At 41.3% G+C, this 15,858-nt stretch overlaps 1 non-coding gene across 1 annotated transcript; it reads left to right on the top strand.

Moving 5' to 3' along the window:
• Nucleotides 1-4,152: 4,152 nt before the first annotated feature.
• LOC126196797 (U6 spliceosomal RNA) lies at nucleotides 4,153-4,259 on the top strand. Its single transcript, XR_007539239.1, has one exon. It is a non-coding gene; the product is annotated as a U6 spliceosomal RNA (small nuclear RNA).
• Nucleotides 4,260-15,858: the final 11,599 nt, after the last annotated feature.

Raw genomic sequence — 15,858 nt, 5'->3', positions numbered from 1 at the left:
GACTGCACAACCCATCGCCCCGCCTGTACTACACTTACGTCCATAACCTGGCCGGCGAGTGTGGGAACGTTTTATGGACCACTGGTGAAAGCAGCGACACAACCCCGATACGCTGTGCCCAACATGTGCAGCAGGCCTTCGATATATCAGTCGAACGTCCCCCAGACACACAATGCGCCACCCTGTTCACATGGCTGAAGCTGTTGAACATGAGTACATACTCGTCAGTGGGTCGTACCCCGGAATGAATGCTGCAAACACTGTTCAGCTCTAGATCTAGATTCAGCACAGCCAACGCCAAGCGAGTCAAGTAACAGGGCCGACAGATAGGTCTCCTGAGCGCCCTCTGATCGCCGACAACGGTGAAAAGTCGATCACTGACAGTACGATCCCTCTGTATGCACGTGTTATACCATGGCACTGCATGTTTCCGAGCAGTGTATGTCGCTGTTTCTAACCTTGAATCGCAACTATCGATAGCTCCATTAATCACATCCGCCAGACGATGCTACGGAAGTGCTACCTTTGGTTTGCTTGACTCCGGCTACAGTCAAGGTCAGATTTGCGGAGCCGGGAAGTGGTGGAGTGTGACTCGAACATTTGACGCTTAAGTCACTAGGCACTTATACGAAACTATCTCCTGGATTGAAGTAGTTGTAACTGATGTGAATCCATCATACAAATGATATTCAAGGAATACTGCGGGTATTCAGCCCACTTGTCAATCGTGCGACTGTTGCCACAACGTGTTTCGGGACAACATTATCCCGTTTTCAAGTGGTAACATTTTCTTATGCCATTAGGCCTAATAAAATATGCGTAAAAAATTTTAAACACTTAAAAATGGGCTAATGTTGTTCCGAAACATGTTGTGGCAATAACCAAGCGATCGATAAGTGGTCTGAATATCCTCACAAGGGAACCTCCCCATCGGACCCCCCTCAGAATTAGTTATAAGTTGGTACAGTGGATAGGCCTTGAAAAACTGAACACAGATCAATCGAGAAAACAGGAAGAAGTTGTGTGGAACTATGAAAAAATAAGCAAAATATACAAATGAGTAGTCCATGTGTAACATAGGCAACATCGAGGTAGGTCTGAACCCATGCGCGCCGTGGTCCCGTGGTTAGCGTGTGCAGCTGCGGAACGAGAGGTTCAAGTCTTCCCTCGGAGAAAATTTTAATTTTTTGTTTTCAGACAATTGTCAAAGTTCAGGCACTCACATATAATCAACTTCGCTCTCCAAAATTCCAGGACATGTTCAGATTTGCTTGGACATATGCAGGATTTGACGGTCTACACACGGAAAAATTTGAAAACGTTAAAAACATACGTTTTGACAGAGCACAGACAAAACTGTGCGACTGTGAAACTGTTGCATTCATTTGTTGCAGTTAATGTGACAAACTCTTATGTTTTCACACTTTTTCGGGAGTGATTATCACATCCACAAGAAAACCTAAATTGGGCAAGGTAGAAGAATCTTTTTACCCATTCGCCAAGTGTACAAGTTAGGTGGGTCGACAACATATTCCTGTCATGTGACGCACATGCCGTCACCAGTGTCGTATAGAATATGTCAGACATCTTTTCCTGTGGAGGAATCGGTTGACCTATGACCTTGCAATCAAATGTTTTCGGTTTCCATTGGACAGGCACGTCCTTTCGGCTACTAATAGCACGGTTTTTCGGTGCGGTCGCAAAACACAGACGCTAAACTTATTACACTGAACAGAGGCGTCAATGAACGAACGGACAGATCGTAACTTTGCAAAAATAAAGAAAGTAAACTTTTCACTCTAGGGAAGATTTGAGCCAAGAACCTCTCGTTCCGCAGTTGCTCACGCTAACCACGTGACCACGGCGCTCCTGAACTCGGACTTTCCTAGATGTTGCCTATCTTGCACGTGGACTACTCAGTTTGTATATTTTGCTTAGTTTTTTCATAGTTCCACACAACGTCTTCCTGTTTTCTCGATTGATATGTGTTTAGTTTGTCAAGGCCTATCCACTGTGCCAACGTATAACTAAATCTGAGGGGGGTGCGATGGGGAGGATCCCTTGTCAGTATTGCTGAAGCTTGTGTGCACTGGCACTGTAGAGCTCGGCCTGGAGGATGGCGGACGAAGATATGTCCTCTCCCCAAATCCCCACCCTTTTCTTCGGGAAGGAGAGAAAACCTTCACTGTGGTGTTCTGGTAGTCACATTGTGCATCAGCTACCCTATTTGAGTACCAGTGCTGTCCTCAGTCTCTCACATTGCGAAGACTGATAATTGTCGCGCTGATACACGTGTGTTGTGGAGACGCTGCCCACTGAGGAGGGCTAGGTTACCCGATATCTCCATACCTTGTCGTCTAATTTCTTTCCATTTCGGTGATAATCCAGAAAGAGACAAACGCTGCAATACGCTGCTCCCTCATCCGCACGAACACGCGCCCCCTTTTGACGCAGTATTCAGGGACGAGTGCGGAAAGTTATTAAGAATTAACGAGACAAATGAACTACTTCAAATATAACAAAATCAAATTTAGGAAACACATTATGTCACACAATCATAAATAACACCGATAAACCAATACAAATGTCGTCGTTATTAGAGGGGAATTGCAAAAAATGGTTGTTTGATGTGTGCACAACGCATTTTTTCCGAATACTTATGGTGAATAATGATATGAATCATTTTTTCAATATTCTTTCTGGTATAGCTTGTCTTCCACTCTGGGTGACTCTTAAGATATAATGTTGTAGGGTAGACGATTATGCCATGCAGCACAGGCTGTTGATATCTGAGTGTACTGTCTTGGTCACAGACGGCTTACCGATTTGAGGCATGTTGTTGAGATTGTGCTGGTGCTGTATACACCGTGAGAGCTTCGGCACGAAATACTCCCAATTCCTTATTACGTTCTTAAGAGGGCTCCCGCAGCAGCAAACGAAATATGAGGCAAAGAGACGTACGTAAAACATTACCCTAAATAAGAGATATATTTTTTATGTCATCAGTGTGCTGAATGTTTTGATGATAGCAGCAAAGTTTTTCTCTCCTGCGCCCTTCCGTTTATCTCAGAGCAACACTTAGAGGTATCATTGTTAGTTATTTGTTGGATGTAATCCGATCCCTGCGTTTCTCTTCACTGTTTGACCTCTAAGGGTCCCTCTAGGGGATTAAGGAGTTTATTCTTTGATGCCTTAACTCATTTCCTAATATCTTGTCCCTTCTTCTCATCAGTGTTTCCATAGAATCTGCGGAGAAATTTCACGTTTCTTCCTTTATCAGTTCATTTAATTTTCAGTTTCACTCTGTAACGCCACATCTCTAACACCTCAATCCTGTTCTTTTCTGTATTTTCTGTAGTCCTTAATTCACTTTAGTACTGTGCTTTACTTCATATGTACCTCCTGAGAAGTGTTTTAATTCAGTTAAAACCTCTTTTCGATTCTCTCTGTGATTGTGTTAATATTCTTTTTATGCCATTCTTACTTCGTACATTATGCGTTATTTTGCTTACGAGATAACAGTATCCCTTCACTGCGTCTAACGCGTGGTGCCCCATTTTATGACTAATCTCATTTCTGCTAGTAATAAATATTTTTGCCTTCTTCAAGTTTACTTACAGTCAAAATTATGTGCTCATTAAATTGTTCAATCCATTTGTAAGTAGGCTGTTTAGGTTTTGTCCGTCAATAAAGGAAATTTGTAAGATGGTTCAAATGGCTCTGAGCACTATGGGACTCAACATCTTAGGTCATAAGTCCCCTAGAACTTAGAACTACTTAAACCTAACTAACCTAAGGACATCACACACACCCATGCCCGAGGCAGGATTCGAACCTGCGACCGTAGCAGTCCAACGGTTCCGGACTGCAGCGCCAGAACCGCTAGACCACCGCGGCCGGCAAAATTTGTAAGACTGGATGTCATGAACTGGTATATATATGATGACTTTTGAACACTCTTAAGGTAAATAAATTGTTTGTTCTCTATCAAAATCTTTCATTTGCTAACTATGCGTATCAGTAGTTAGTACCTTCAGTAGTTAGAATCTTTTATTTAGCTGGTAGTATTGGCGCTCGCTGTATTGCAGTAGGCTGAGTAACGAAGATTTTTGTGAGGTAAGTGAATCATGAGAGGTATAGGTTATTGTGTGTGTACTTGCTTCGGCAGTACATATACTAAAATTGGAACGATACAGAGAAGATTAGCATGGCCCCTGCGCAAGGATAACACGCAAAATCGTGAAGCGTTCCACATTTTTCTTCCCCCATGAACCATGGACCTTGCCGTTGGTGGGGAGGCTTGCGTGCCTCAACGATACAGATGGCCGTACCGTAGGTGCAACCACAACGGAGGGGTATCTGTTGAGAGGCCAGACAAACATGTGGTTCCTGAAGAGGGGCAGCAGCCTTTTCAGTAGTTGCAGGGGCAACAGTCTGGATGATTGACTGATCTGGCCTTGTAACATTAACCAAAACGGCCTTGCTGTGCTGGTACTGCGAACGGCTGAAAGCAAGGGGAAACTACAGCCGTAATTTTTCCCGAGGACATGCAGCTATACTGTATGATTAAATGATGATGGCGTCCTCTTGGGTAAAATATTCCGGAGGTAAAATAGTCCCCCATTCGGATCTCCGGGCGGGGACTACTCAAGAGGACGTCGTTATAAGGAGAAAGAAAACTGGCGTTCTACGGATCGGAGCGTGGAATGTCAGATCCCTTAATCGGGCAGGTAGGTTAGAAAATTTAAAAAGGGAAATGGATAGGTTAAAGTTAGATATAGTGGGAATTAGTGAAGTTCGGTGGCAGGAGGAACAAGACTTTTGGTCAGGTGATTACAGGGTTATAAATACAAAATCAAATAGGGGTAATGCAGGAGTAGGTTTAATAATGAATAAACAAATAGGAGTGCGGGTTAGCTACTACAAACAGCATAGTGAACGCATTATTGTCGCCAAGATAGACACAAAGCCCATGCCTACTACAGTAGTACAAGTTTATATGCCAACTAGCTCTGCAGATGATGAAGAAATTGATGAAATGTATGACGAGATAAAAGAAATTATTCAGGTAGTGAAGGGAGACGAAAATTTAATAGTCATGGGTGACTGGAATTCGTCAGTAGGAAAAGAGAGAGAAGGAAACATAGTAGGTGAATATGGATTGGGGGGAAGAAACGAAAGAGGAAGCCGCCTTGTAGAATTTTGCACAGAGCATAACTTAATCATAGCTAACACTTGGTTCAAGAATCATAAAAGAAGATTGTATACCTGGAAGAATCCTGGAGATACTAATAGGTATCAGATAGATTATATAATGGTAAGACAGAGATTTAGGAACCAGGTTTTAAATTGTAAAACATTTCCAGGGTAGATGTGGATTCTGACCACAATCTATTGGTTATGAGCTGCAGATTGAAACTGAAGAAACTGCAAAAAGGTGGGAATTTAAGGAGATGGGACCTGGATAAACTGAAAGAACCAGAGGTTGTAGAGAGTTTCAGGGAGAGCATAAGGGAATAATTAACAGGAATGGGGGAAAGAAATACAGTAGAAGAAGAATGGGTAGCTCTGAGGGATGACGTAGTGAAGGCAGCAGAGGATCAAGTAGGTAAAAAGACGAGGGCTAATAGAAATCCTTGGGTAACAGAAGATATATTGAATTTAATTGATGAAAGGAGAAAATATAAAAATGCAGTAAATGAAGCAGGCAAAAGGGAATACAAACGTCTCAAAAATGAGATCGACAGAAAGTGCAAAATGGCTAAGCAGGGATGGCTAGAGGACAAATGTAAGGATGTAGAGGCTTGTCTCACTAGGGGTAAGATAGATACTGCCTACAGGAAAATTAAAGAGACCTTTGGAGAGAAGAGAACCACTTCTATGAATATCAAGAGCTCAGATGGCAACCCAGTTCTAAGCAAAGAAGGGAGGGCAGAAAGGTGGAAGGAGTATGTAGAGGGTTTATACAAGGGCGATGTACTTGAGGACAGTATTATGGAAATGGAAGGGGATGTAGATGAAGATGAAATGGGAGATAAGATACTGCGTGAAGAGTTTGACAGAGCACTGAAAGACCTGAGTCGAAACAAGGCCCCGGGAGTAGACAACATTCCATTAGAATTACTGATGGCCTTGGGAGATCCAGTCATGACAAAACTCTACCATCTGGTAAGCAAGATGTATGAGACAGGCGAAATACCCACAGACTTCAAGAAGAATATAATAATTCCAATCCCAAAGAAAGCAGGTGTTGACAGATGTGAAAATTACCGAACTATCAGTTTAATAAGTCACAGCTGCAAAATACTAACGCGAATTCTTTACAGACGAATGGAAAAACTGGTAGAAGCGGACCTCGGGGAAGATCAGTTTGGATTCCGTAGAAATGTTGGAACACGTGAGGCAATACTAACCTTACGACTTATCTTAGAAGAAAGATTAAGAAAAGGCAAACCTACGTTTCTAGCATTTGTAGACTTAGAGAAAGCTTTTGACAACGTTAACTGGAATACCCTCTTTCAAATTCTGAAGGTGGCAGGGGTAAAATACAGGGAGCGAAAGGCTATTTACAATTTGTACAGAAACCAGATGGCAGTTATAAGAGTCGAGGGGCATGAAAGGGAAGCAGTGGTTGGGAAAGGAGTGAGACAGGGTTGTAGCCTCTCCCCGATGTTATTCAATCTGTATATTGGGCAAGCAGTAAAGGAAACAAAAGAAAAATTCGGAGTAGGTATTAAAATTCATGGAGAAGAAGTAAAAACTTTGAGGTTTGCCGATGACATTGTAATTCTGTCAGAGACAGCAAAGGACTTGGAAGAGCAGTTGAACGGAATGGATGGTGTCTTGAAGGGAGGATATAATATGAACATCAACAAAAGCAAAACGAGGATAATGGAATGTATTCGAATTAAGTCGGGTGATGCTGAGGGGATTAGATTAGGAAATGAGACACTTAAAGTAGTAAAGGAGTTTTGCTATTTGGGGAGCAAAATAACTGGTGATGGTCGAAGTAGAGAGGATATAAAATGTAGACTGGCAATGGGAAGGAAAGCGTTTCTGAAGAAGAGAAATTTGTTAACATCGAGTATATATTTAAGTGTCAGGAAGTCGTTTCTGAAAGTATTTGTATGGAGTGTAGCTATGTATGGAAGTGAAACATGGACGATAACCAGTTTGGACAAGAAGAGAATAGAAGCTTTCGAAATGTGGTGCTACAGAAGAATACTGAAGATAAGGTGGGTAGATCACGTAACTAATGAGGAGGTATTGAATAGGATTGGGGAGAAGAGAAGTTTGTGGCACAACTTGACTAGAAGAAGGGATCGGTTGGTAGGACATGTTTTGAGGCATCAAGGGATCACAAATTTAGCATTGGAGGGCAGCGTGGAGGGTAAAAATCGTAGAGGGAGACCAAGAGATCAATACACTAAGCAGATTCAGAAGGATGTAGGTTGTAGTAGGTACTGGGAGATGAAGAAGCTTGCACAGGATAGAGTAGCATGGAGAGCTGCATCAAACCAGTCTCAGGACTGAAGACCACAACAACAACAACAACAACAACATGGGTTATTGTTAGTCACGGCCATTCTTTTGTAGGGATTATTGAAAGTCAGATTGCGTTGCGCTAAAAATATTGTGTGTCAGTTTAGTGTTGATCAGAATAAGTAAACAGAGAAATGTCTGAGTACGTTCAGTTTTGCTCAGCTCTTTGAAAATCAAATAACGTAGAGGTTTTGTAGCACTGCCATTTATAAATTTTTTCTAAGGGGACGTTTCACATTCATATCACGTAGTTATACCATATTTTAATGAACGGTAATAATCGTATCAACAAATTTTATCATTGACGTACTTTAAACCCGAATTTTAATCTTTTTTCAACCTTTGTTTTATGTACGTCTTTTCTTCATCGATGTAGCTTGCTGGCTGGGCAGTAGGGCAGACTGGATCCCCACCTTGTGCACTATTTAGCCGGAGAACTTTTATCTGTGCCTTCCATTTTCATCTTTACAACTGGACTTTAGTAGAAGACTATGCATACCCGCTGTTTTCCGGTAGTTCATATCTATTTTCTGAGACTTTCAGTCATCCGTAAACAATTTATGCATATAGACTGAAGCGGTGAGTGAAAATTTGTACAAAGGCCCGGATTCGAACTCGGGTCTCTTGCTTATTAGACAGGTGCTTTAGCCACTAAGGCTGTGCAGTGGTTCGCACAATTGCACAGGTTAGCCTAGCATGCCTCCCTCCTTGATCAGAATTCTCACTGCTGCCTCAGTCTACTGCCAGCAGTGAGAATTTGGGTCGAGGAGGTAGGCGTGATAGGATAACCTGTACAGTTGTGTGAACCGCTGTGCCAAGGTGCCTTAGTGGCTATCGCACCAGCCTATTAAGCAGAACTGGGTTCGATTCCCGGCCTTGGTACAAATTTTCACTCACCGATTCAGTCTATAAACATAAAATCATATCTGTATAAGGCTAGTAAAATCTCTGAAACTGTCAATAAAATTCTTCTGGGTTTGAGACCGCATTGTCATCTACAAAATTCAGACGTTTCGGTGACTGTTGCAAGGCGCCTTCCTCAGGGTCTATTGCTAATACACCTTGAGGAAGGAGCCTTGCAACAGTCACCGAAACGTCGGAATCTTATAGATGACAATGCGGCCTCAAACCCAGAAGAATTTTATTGACTGTGACGATGGCCGCGGAAGCCTGCGTTTATAACTCTGAAACTGTGTCATTACAATTAAAAATTTTATGAAACTTCCTGGCAGATTAAAACTGTGTGCCCGACCGAGACTCGAACTCGGGACCTTTGCCTTTCGCGGGCAAGCGCTCTACCAACTGAGCTACAGAAGCATGACTCACGCCCGGTACTCGCAGCTTTACTTCTGCCAGTATCTCGTCTCCTACCTTCCAAACGTTACAGAAGCTCTCCTGCGAACCTTGCAGAACTAGCACTCCTGAAAGAAAGGATGCTGCAGAGTGAAAATCTCATTCTAAAAATTTTATGCTGTGTAAAGCTTGTTCTAGTTCTCCCAGCCCTAATGGTGAATTTCCTTTCGTTTAGTCTTTTCTCCCTTATCGAAGAGTTAGAGCTTCTTTTGTGATGTCCATAAAACGTGCGCCTCCTCAAGGCCGTGAAAGCGCAACGGGTGTCTACCGGCCGCCGTTCCATCCTTTCCCTTGTGGCGTCATTCATATGTTGGATGGATGGGCATGTGGTCAGTGTATTCCTCTGCCGACCTCCTTGCAGACTTTCCAGAGAATCCGATCTTACTATGTCAACCATTTCTTGGATTGGCATCATGAGACTTAGTGTACCTTGTACTAGTACTCACACCAAGGAAAAGCACTGGGAGTCGAACCTACGGCCTTAGCATGGCAGCCAACCTGATCGTCAGTTATCTTTTGTGTTTTTGTATCTGGTCAGAAAATAGGATGCATCAGTCAGTAATCAGCCTCACTGTACTACAGTTATCCTGTTATCTGCATTTGCTGTCTTTGGGATTGCTTTGATGATATTCAATCGTAATCCCGATCCTATGACCCCACCTCCATCTACTCTACACTCTAAGGTGAATAACTGTCCTCAGATATTCTATCACGTTGTCAGCAATTTCCTCCAGTTACTGAAGACCCCAAAACTTGCACCTGTCTGCTCCCTTCTCTAATAGTGTAATTAATTTTGAGATTATTAGCATTGAAACTTTTGCCCTTTAATCCTTAAGACAGCAACACTTTTAGCATCTTGGATGTAAGATGTTATATTTTTTATCCTTTTAACTCAATGCCCAGTCATTGCCAACATCAAGGCAAGATAGCAGTCAGGCTCCTTCCCATTGTAAAAAATCTTCACAAACATTATCCTGCTCTAAATCAACAGCCATATGAATTCAGTATCTGTAGAAATGCAGAATATTGATCCACACTATAGTCTACTGGAATTAAGAAGGCAAAGGAGGAGCTTGTTCAGTGCAGGATGGAGGATACTTCGCGGTGTCTCTCTTTGTCACACGCCACATACGCCAGAAGTTTATCTTCGTGGTAACTGTCAACGCTGGGATGAGCGCAAGACTGGGGCGCAGTTTCTAATCGTATTCTCCCAAGAGGAAACTGTACGCTCGCAAAACCACTGCTGTGTTTATTCGAAGTCGGTGTGAACCTAGTTTCACAGTATTAGGGCACCTACGGAATCATCGCTGCCATTGTTTGTTTATTTTATTTATTTAATTATTTATTCAGTTTCTTGTTTAGTACGATCTAATTAGGGCCATCAGACCCTGTCTTATGTCGGACAAGGGTTTAGCACCCACAGTACCTATTATACATAGCGTTTTGCTAAGAAGTAACAACGTTAATATGACATATAGTATTAAAATGATTTAAGTGTCTGAAACGACAGTGTGAGTAAATAATACTGAACTATGAACTAATAAACTTAATGCCGGCAATACTCATAGTACTGCAGCAGCTGACATTAATAGCGATAATAGGTATAATAATAATAATGTTGTTGTGGTCTTCAGTCCTACGACTGGTTTGATGCAGCTCTCCATGCTACTCTATCCTGTGCAAGCTTCTTTATCTCCCAGTACCTACTGCAACCTACATCCTTTTGAATCTGCTTAGTGTAATCATCTCTTGGTCTCCCTCTTCAATTTTTACCCTCCACGCTGCCCTCCAACACTAAACTGGTGATCCCTTGATGCCTCAGAACGTATCCTACCAACCGATCCCTTCTTCTGGTCAAGTTGTGTCACAAACTTCTCTTCTCCCCAATCCTATTCAATACCTCCTCATTAGTTATGTGATCTACCCATCTAATCTTCAGCATTCTTCTGTAGCCCCACATTTCGAAAGCTTCTATTCTCTTCTTGTCCAAACTACTTATCGTCCATGTTTCACTTCCATAAATGAGTACACTCCATACAAATATTTCCAGAAACGACTTCCTGACACTTAAATCTACACTCGATGTTAACAAATTTCTCTTCTTCAGAAACGCTTTTCTTGCCATTGCCAGTCTACATTTTATATTCTCTCTACTTCAACCATCATCAGTTATTTTGCCCCACAAATAGCAAAACTCCGTTACTACTTTAAGTGTCTCATTTCCTAATCTAATTCCCTCAGTATCCCCTGATTTAATTCGACTACATTCCATTATCCTCGTTTTATTTTTGTTGAAGATCATCTCCTATCCTCCTTTCAACACACTATCCATTTCGTTCGACTGCTCTTCCAAGTCCTTTGCTGTCTCTGACAGAATTACAATGTCATCGGCAAACCTCAATGTTTTTATTGCTTCTCCATGGATTTTAATACCTACTCCGAGGCCGGCCGGAGTGGCCTTGCGGTTCTAGGCGTTACAGTCTGGAACCGCGAGACCGCTACGGTCGCAGGTTCGAATCCTGCCTCGGGCATGGATGTGTGTGATGTCCTTAGGTTAGTTAGGTTTAAGTAGTTCTAAGTTCTAGGGGACTGATGACCTCATAAGTTGAGTCCCATAGTGCTCAGAGCCATCTTGAACCTACTCCGAATTTTTCTTTTGTTTCCTTCACTGCTTGCTCAATATAAAGATTGAATAACATCGGGGAAAGGCTACAACCCTGTCTCCCTTCCCAACCATTGCTTCCCTTTCGTGCCCTTCGACTCTTATAACTGCCATCTGGTTTGTGTGCAATTTGTAAATAGCCTTCCGCTCCCTGTATGGTACCCCTGCCACCTTCAGAATTTGAGAGAGAGTATTCCAGTCAACATTGTCAAACGATTTCTCCAAGTCTACAAATGCTACAAACGTAGGTTTGCCTTTCCTTAATCTAGCTTCTAAGATAAGTCGTAGGGTCAGTGTTGCCTCACGTGTTCCAATAATTCTACGAAATCCCAACTGATCTTCCCCAAGGTTGGCTTCTACTAGTTTTTCCATTCGTCTGTAAAGAATTCGCGTTAGTATTTTGCAGCTGTGGCTTAGTAAACTGATTGTTCGGTAATTTTTACATCTGTCAACACCTGCTTTCTTTGGAATTGGAATTATTATATTCTTCTTGAAGTCTGAGGGTTTTTCCCCTGGCTCATACACTAGCTCACCAGATGGTAGAGTTTTGTCAGGACTTGCTCTCCCAAGGCTGTCAGTAGTTCTAATGGAATTTTGTCTACTCCCGGGGCCTTGTTGTGACTCAGGTCTTTCAGTGCTCTGTCCAACTCTTCACGCAGTATCGTATCTCCCATTTCATCTTCATCTACATCCTCTTCCATTTCCATAATATTGTCCTGAAGTACATCGCCCTTGTATAGACCCTCTATATTCTCCTTCCACCTTTCTGCTTTCCCTTCTTGGCTTAGAACTGGGTTTCCATCTGAGCTCTTGATATTCATACAAGTCGTTCTCTTATGTCCAAAGGTCTCTTTAATTTTCCTGTAGGCAGTATCTATCTTACCCCTAGTGAGATAAGCCTGTACGTCCTTACATTTGTCCTCTAGCCATCCCTGCTTAGCCATTTTGCACTTCCTGTCGATCTCATTTTGGAGACGTCTGTATTCCTTTTTGCCTGCTTGATTTACTGCATTATTATATTTTCTCCTGTCATCAATTAAATTCAATATTTCTTCTGTTACACAAGGAGTTCTAATACCCCTTGTCTTTTTACCTATTTGATCCTCTGCTGCCTTCACTACTTCATCCGTAGAAGGTACCCATTCTTCTTCTACTGTATTTTTTTCCCCCATTCCTGTCAATTGTTCCGTGATGCTCTCCCTGAAACTCTGTATAACCTCTGGTTTAGTCAGTTTATCCATGTCCCATCTCCTTAAATTACCAGCTTTTTGCAGTTTCTTCAGTTTTAATCTGCAGTTCATAACAACTGGATTGTGGTCAGAGTCCACATCTGCCCCTGGAAATGTCTTACAATTTAAAACCTGGTTCCTAAATCTCTGTCTTACCATTATATAATCTACCTGAAACCTGTCAGTATCTCCAGGCTTCTTCCATGTATACAGCCTTCTTTTATGATTATTGAACCAAGTGTTACCTATGATTAAGTTGTGCTCTGTGAAAAATTCTACGAGTCGGCTTCCTCTTTCATTTCTTAGCCCCAATCTATATTCACCTACTACGTTTCCTTCTCTCCCTTTTCCTACACTCGAATTCCAGTCACCCATGACTATTAAATTTTCGTCTCCTTCACTATCTGAATAATTTCTTTTGTTTCATCATACATTTCTTCAATTTCTTCGTCATCTGCAGAGCTAGTTGGCATATAAACTTGTACTACTGTAGTAGGCGTGCGCTTCGTGTCTATCTTGGCCACAATAATGCGTTCACTATGCTGTTTCTAGTAGCTTACCCGCACTCCTATTTTTTTTATTCATTATTAAACCTACTCCTGCATAACCCTATTTGATTTTGTATTTATAATCCTGTATTCGCCTCAAAAGTCTTGTTCCTCCTGCCACCGAATTTCGCTAACTCCCACTACATCTAACTTCAACCTATCCATTTCCCTTTTTAAATTTTCTAACCTACCTGCCCGATTAAGGGATCTGACATTCCACGCTCCGATCCGTAGAACGCCAGTTTTCTTTCTCCTGATAACGACGTCCTCTTGAGTAGTCCCCGCCCGGAGATCGGAATGTGGGACTATTTTACATCCGGAATATTTTACCCAAGACGACGCCATCATCATTTAACCATACAGTAAAGCTGCATGCCCTCGGGAAAAATTACGGCTGTAGTTTCCCCTTGCTTTCAGCCGTTCGCAGTACCAGCACAGCAAGGCAGTTTTGGTTAGTGTTACAAGGCCAGATCAATCAATCATCCAGACTGCTGCCCCTGCAACTACTGAAAAGGCTGTTGCCCCTCTTCAGGAAACATGCGTTTGTCTCGCCTCTCAACAGATACCCCTTCGTTGTGGTTGCACCTACGGCTATCTGTATCGCTGAGGCACGCAAGCCTCCCCACCACGGCAAGGTCCATGGTTCACGGGGGGGAATATTAATAATAAAAACAATAATAATAACGATATTGCAATAACTTTTATGGACAAAACAGATGTAATGATAATAATAGAAACACTTCACGAAATTGGAGCAACAAGTGGATTACAAATACCATATGAGAAAACGAAATACATTGAACGTAAGCACAGAGAAAAAAGGTGTACAAACAAAACACGAAAACATCAAAAGTGTCGATAAGTTTGGGAGAATGGTTACATTCAAATGAATTCGGTACCACGATAAGTAAAGAAAGAAAGAATAAAATGGAATCATCATATAAACTCACCCAAAACCGATATAATAAAAGAAGGTCAGTATAATTACAGTCAAAAATTTAACACAAATGCTGGAGTATGGTCTTCCGCATAACTAGATCGAAAGGCATTCTATCGTCGACTGCCGACTATGGCGCACAGTCTTGTAACATCCACGAGATAAATTTTAGCTACAGTGCAACGAGAGGAAATTATTCCTCTAACAGTTATAAACATTATCTATCCGACATATGAAAAATCAGTGAAATAAACGATGATAAATATTAATTATTTATATAATATTTTATGATGTAATTGGACATATCGATGTGTATCATACAAAGACAATGATAATTGTAAATTCCTTTTATGGTCTGCGTTGGTCTTCCTTTGTTTTTACCTTTTGTTGGTTGGCTTTTGTAGGTTGCGGACGCAAGGTCTGTTAAGAAATTGTAATTATTTGTTAATTATTACTTGAGAATAGACTTCTTTATTATTATAAATATGAGTGAATAATTATTTGTATCTTTAATTCCTCTCTCAATAAGCATTATATGTGTTAATTATTTCTTTACGTTGCAAGGAGCGCAGCGATTTGTATCGTGTTTTTATCTGTGTTTCCCGGCGGGGTCAGAGATTTTCTCTGCCTCGTGATGACTGGGTGTTGTGTGATGTCCTTAGGTTAGTTAGGTTTAAGTTGTTCTAAGTTCTAGGGGACTGATGACCATAGATGTTAAGTCCCATAGTGCTCAGAGCCATTTGAGCCATTTATCTGTGTTTCTTACGAAAGTATCAAAGATTTGCTTCATGAAAATTAGTCTAAATAGTGCACAATATGAAATCAAAGTTTAATAAGCATTTCAAATACTTATCCAGTTAAAAGGAAATTTGCTCTAACAATAGAAAGTCTCTATCAATTGTCTGCCGCCATCTTAACAATTATCTCAGCGGCAAATTCAAATTACGCAACACTACAGAAATACATGCCGAAGTTAATAAAAATGTGTAAAAATAAATGTGCACCGATGGTCCCGAACTCATTTTAACGAAAATAATTCGAATCAGATTGGTTTTTTAAAAAACAGTGCTCATTGCACGATCAATATAACAAACTTTTCTTGCTGATGAATGGCTCCGAAATTAATTAGGCACGAGTTGCGAAGAATATTTTTCAGGTACACACGTCAGTGTTGTGCACGGCTGATATTCGGTGGTTTTAATGATCATTTTGCTGAAGATAACTGTTTCCATCATAATCAATAGTTGTATAGAATCTGTTGTAGGAACTGTGATTTAGTGACACTTACACCACTTACAGACAACACTTTAACACAACGTTAACTTGGAGTTCTTTAGCAACTTGACCAAATCTTTAGCCGGGAGAAAAGAATATCATTTTAATTTACAAATTAAAATACCAACCCATTGAATAACACAGCGAACGCCACAGTATGTATTTTGAGTGTACAATCGGTGTAGTTCGTATAAGATCGCACATCTTCGGTTATGCCAAAGTTATTCTTTTATTTATCAAAATAAACGTTTTGTGGCGTTGTATGATTACTGGCAGGTAGTATTTATGATCTGTAGACTCCCTCTAACTTTT

Source organism: Schistocerca nitens, chromosome 7 (assembly GCF_023898315.1).
Source record: "Schistocerca nitens isolate TAMUIC-IGC-003100 chromosome 7, iqSchNite1.1, whole genome shotgun sequence".
Classification (NCBI taxonomy): Eukaryota; Metazoa; Arthropoda; class Insecta; order Orthoptera; family Acrididae; genus Schistocerca; species Schistocerca nitens.
The sequence above is the reverse complement of the archived record's forward strand: the minus strand, read 5'-3'. Positions and strand labels throughout refer to the sequence as shown.